Source organism: Salmo salar, unplaced genomic scaffold, assembly GCF_905237065.1.
Source record: "Salmo salar unplaced genomic scaffold, Ssal_v3.1, whole genome shotgun sequence".
NCBI classification, from domain to species: Eukaryota; Metazoa; Chordata; class Actinopteri; order Salmoniformes; family Salmonidae; genus Salmo; species Salmo salar.
In genome coordinates this window covers 979,351-985,086 of record NW_025550064.1, presented here as the reverse complement: position 1 = coordinate 985,086, position 5,736 = coordinate 979,351, and positions in this window count along the sequence as shown.

Here is a 5,736-nt window from a genome sequence, read left to right as displayed (position 1 = left end):
ATTTTGTTTTACTCTTCTTGGGCAGATTTAGTGGGTCTCATGGTGGGTGTCTTTTATGTCCCAGTTGTTGTTACTAGTCAACTTTCAGTGGACACTGAGAGCAAAACTGCAAGATTATGTTATAATACTTTTATTGCATCAAATGGTTGTTTTATGCAACAGAATAGAGGGTTCTTAGAACTATTGTGTCTGTGTGTTCTACTGAGGATGGGCCTCTGGGAGAAAACACTGACAGGAGATTTACAATGTCTTTTGGGTGATAAAACCTAAAGAGACTGCATTACAGAGCATGAGTTAATGTTTCTGTTCTATATGGTACCAGGGAGAGATGACCCCAGGGCCAGACCCTGGTCTCTACACAGAGTACTGTTTTTACAGCAGATACTGTCTGCTGAGAATTATAAGTATCTTTCATACAAATCTTAACCTTGTGACCCGTTCTATACATCTGTTGTTGGTCATGTAGGTTGAAAGGGGTGTATCTTGGCTGTAAAAGACCTTTGTACTTTTGTCTCATGGCTCTCAATGAATCATCTGGGGGTGATTCATCTCTCAATGAATCATCTGGGGGTGATTCATCTCTCAACGAATCATCTGGGGGTGATTCATCTCTCAACGAATCATCTGGGGGTGATTCATCTCTCAACGAATCATCTGGGGGTGATTCGTCGACCAGCCATCATTATCGTAGAGCACTCAATTGATTCACCCTATATTTGCGTGTTGTATTGACCTGCTCCCTTATTAATAAGTGAATAAAGATTTAGTTTAAGATTAACTCTGACTTGTGTGATAAGTTTGTCTCTCCTCATTTGATATTAAAGAAATTAACCACATTTGGCGATGGGGATGTGAATCTTCTCTTGGTGACCGCTCCTGGTGACCTGGGTAAATGGTGGTCCAGGGATCCCTCTAACTTGGGATCTCAGGGAGACCACACTTCAGGAGACCTTTGATCTGAGAGGCAGCGAGCCGAGTATAGCTAACCATGAGATAGAAATGTGAAAATATTCCTGCAGGTTAAAATATTGTTGGAAAAACAACTAATTGATTAGGTACGTTTGGGAATAGCATTGTGTGACTGAGTCTTAATCTGATGTTTGGATAGTAACAGATCTGTAGTTCCTCATATAGAAATATGCTTAATCAGATGACTGACATGTGGATACATTTTAGTCATTTAGCAGATGTTATTATCCAGAGTGACTTACAGTAGTGAATGCATACATTTCATAATTTTTTTTTTTTTGTACCACCCCTCCGTGGGAATCGAACCCACAACCCTGGCGTTGCACACACCATGCTGGCGTTGCAAACACCATGCTCTACCAACTAACGTTATCTTGGGGTTCCGTTCCTTCACTGCCAACATAGAATATCACGGGGTGGTATTGAGAGGGGAATGATATTTTAGAAAGCAGAGGAAGGTCTATAGTTCCTGGGAGGCTTGATTTTGCCGTGGTCTCTGGGAGGTTAGAGAACCGTTGAGGATCCCATGGTCATTGTCCGGGAAACTAAAGTTTATTTTTGGTTCTGCTGGGAGGATGTTTGGAGAGCTGCTTCGTTGCTATGGAGAGTCCCTGAAAAAGCAAATGGAATGGTTGTCGTGACTACCTGAGAATTTCTTACGTTTTATATGGGTTCTGTGAATATATGAAAATATGATGAATTGTATGTGTGTATAATCGATTACTAGAGATTTGATGAAGTAATACTGGGAATATAATTAGATACAATTTAAACAACCCATATGTAGACGAACGTAGGCTTTGAGTTGGTATCTTTAATGGATCATTTGATAAAGATGAGGTTTAAGCATTATTAAACTGTCTACAAAGTCTGGGCAGTTGTCTCAGAAACTGATGGGAGTGTGTCCACTTTAGGGTAAATTACCCTAACGATGTAACTATAAAACGCTTATTGGATTTTCTCCGTCCGGGTACTACATTTGAAATAAAACTGAAATTAAAAGGTCAATTCTGAAAATTCGGGGAGATGAGTGAGAACTGCTCTAGATTGGAAACTTACATTAATGAGTGTAAAGCCATGTTGGTCTTACTACACTTGCTAATTTTATTACAAAATACATTAGAGAAAGGGAAGGAATAAGAGCTGTTGTTGGCTTTATGGAAACGGGAAAGAATATAGTTGAGGAAATAATCCAAACCTAGTTGTGCCTAGTTAGGACATAACGTTAGCTAGCTAACGGTACTGTACTGTAGCTCATACAACGCCGACGGTCAAACCCGGCTTTCTAATATTTACGTTCATTAACTATAGTAACGTTATGGAAGATATTCACAGAAAACCATCATTGTCTTCGTTATTCATTATTAGTATGTTATATTATTATAATAAATTATTTCGAGACATATTCAGAGCCAAACATCAACCCAACTTAACCTTTTTAACTGTTGTCGCATCCAAACTTTTTCACCATCGTTTTCAGTTGTAATTGCGAAGTTCCCGGAAGAAGTCCAGCAACAACGGAGGTTCCTCGATGAACCCACCTTCTAACAAGTTCTTTGAAGAACCTTTTGGGGCTGTTTTTCATTGACCAAGAACCCTACGGTTCTTAGGGGATCTGAGAACAACTCCAGTTGAACCCTTCATTTTTAGAGTGTAGTCGGCTCTATTTACTCTCAGATTCAAACATGATGATTAGTATCAACGATCAAGTCAGCTGCTGCTGCTCCAATACAGTATGAGGTGAGACGGTGAACTGATGTTGAACTGGGCAGTCAGCTGCTGCTGCTCCAATACAGTATGAGGTGAGACGGTGAACTGATGTTGAACTGGGCAGTCAGCTGCTGCTCCAATACAGTATGAGGTGAGACGGTGAACTGATGTTGAACTGGGCAGTCAGCTGCTGCTGCTCCAATACAGTATGAGGTGAGACGGTGAACTGATGTTGAACTGGGCAGTCAGCTGCTGCTGCTCCAATACAGTATGAGGTGAGACGGTGAACTGATGTTGAACTGGGCAGTCAGCTGCTGCTGCTCCAATACAGTATGAGGTGAGACGGTGAACTGATGTTGAACTGGGCAGTCAGCTGCTGCTGCTCCAATACAGTATGAGGTGAGACGGTGAACTGATGTTGAACTGGGCAGTCAGTCATTCATTCTGTACTATGAATCTATCAAATCAAATTGAATTTGACCTTACAGTGAAATGCTTACTTACAAGCCCCTAACCAACAATGCAGATTAAAAAAGTACAAATAAGAATACTAAATAAAAGGAACAAGAATGAAAGAGCAGAAGTTAAATAATAATAGCTAGACTATATACAGGGGGTACCGGTACAGAGTCAATGTGTGGGGGCACCGGTTAGTAGGTAATATGTACATGTAGGTAGAGTTATTAAAGTGACTATGCATAGATGATAACAGAGAGTGTGGGGGGGGGCCTTCCTCTGACACCGCCTGGTAAAGAGGTCCTGGATGGCAGGAAGCTTGGCCCCAGTGATGTACTGGGCTGTACTCACTACCCTCTGTAGTGCCTTGTGGTCGGAGGCAGAGCAGTTGCCATACCAGGCAGGGATGCAACCAGTCAGGATGCTCTCAATGGTGCAGCTGTAGAACCTTTTGAGGATCTGAGGACCCATGCCAAATCTTTTCAGTCTCCTGAGGGGGAATAGGTTTTGTCGTGCCCTCTTCACGATTTTCTTGGTGTGCTTGGACCATGATAGTTTGTTAGTTATGTGGACACCAAGGAACTTGAAGCTCTCAACCTGCTCCACTACAGCCCCGTCGATGAGAATGGGGGCGTGCTGTCTTCCTTTTCCTGTAGTCCACAATCATCTCCTTTGTCTTGATCACGTTGAGGGAGAGGTTGTTTTTCTGGCACCACACGGCCAGGTCTCTGACCTCCTGACCTCCCTGTCTCATCGTTGTTGGTGATCAGGCCTACCACTATTGTGGCATGGGCAAACTTAATGATGGTGTTGGAGTCGTGCCTGGCCGTGCAGTCATGAGTGAACAGGGAGTACAGGAGGAGACTGAGCAGCACCCCAGAGGGGCCCCTGTGTTGAGGATCAGCGTGGCGGGTGTGTTGTTACCTACCCTTAAAAAACCTCTCTGGGCTACGCAACAGCCAGTGTAATCCCGTGGCGCGATATTCAAATACCTTAGAAATGCTATTACTTCATTTTCTCAAACATATGACTATTTTACACCATTTTAAAGACAAGACTCTCGTTAATCTAACCACACTGTCCGATTTCAAAAAGGCTTTACAACGAAAGCAAAACATTAGATTATGTCAGCAGAGTACCCAGCCAGAAATAATCAGACACCCATTTTTCAAGCTAGCATATAATGTCACATAAACCCAAACCACAGCTAAATGCAGCACTAACCTTTGATGATCTTCATCAGATGACAATCCTAGGACATTATGTTATACAATACATGCATGTTTTGTTCAATCAAGTTCATATTTATATCAAAAACCAGCTTTTACATTAGCATGTGACGTTCAGAACTAGCATTCCCACCGAAAACTTCCGGTGAATTTACTAAATTACTCACGATAAACGTTCACAAAAAACATAACAATTATTTTAAGAATTATAGATACAGAATTCCTTTATGCACTCGCTATGTCTGATTTTAAAATAGCTTTTCGGTGAAAGCACATTTTGCAATATTTTGAGTAGATAGCCCAGCATCACAGGGCTAGCTATTTAGACACCCACCAAGTTTAGCCCTCACCAAAGTCAGATTTACTATACAAAAAATGTTATTACCTTTGCTGTTCTTCGTCAGAATACACTCCCAGGACTTCTACTTCAATAACAAATGTTGGTTTGGTTCAAAATAATCCATAGTTATGTTCAAATATCCTCTGTTTTGTTCGTGCGTTCAAGACACTATCCGAAGGGTAAATAAGGGTGACGCGCCCGACGCGTTTCGTGACAAAACATTTCTAAATATTCCATTACCGTACTTCGAAGCATGTCAATGTTTTTCAGCCAGGGGCTGCAAAGACATCATTCAGCTTTTTCCCGAGTTCTGAGAGCCTATGGGAGCCGTAGGAAGTGTCACGTTACAGCAAAGATCCTAAGTTTTCAATAAAGAGAGTCAAGAAGCCCAAGGAATGGTCAGAGAGGGCACTTCCTGTACAGAATCTTCTCAGGTTTTTGCCTGCCATATGAGTTCTGTTATACTCACAGACACCATTCAAACAGTTTTAGAAACTTTAGGGTGTTTTCTATCCAAAGCCAATTATATGCATATTCTAGTTTCTGGGCAGCAGTAATAACCAGATTAAATCAGGGACGTTTTTTATCCGGCCGTGTCAATACTGCCCCCTACCCCTAACAGGTTAAAAAACATGAGCTGGCGCACACCCAGAAAAATAGTTTGTGAGGAGGTGCTGACTAACGGCGAATAAACTATAAACTATCAAAATAAATAAAGTCGCACACTCCATGTATAAACTCCCAGCAATTGAATGGGTATTTACCAACGTTTCAGCATCATTGTGCCTTCCTCAGGGTGATGTCATGAATACTTGAACCAGGTTATGTAGACAAACAGTGCAATTAGTGCAACCAATGACAATAGAGAGGGGTGTGTCATAATGATTAAGTTAATTAAAATGAATTAGTGAAATTGTTAAAAAATATATGACATATTAAATATATTACTGTATTGTTATCATATAGAAACATCATGGAATATTGTACATCATATTAAATATATTACTGTATTGTTATCATATAGAAACATCA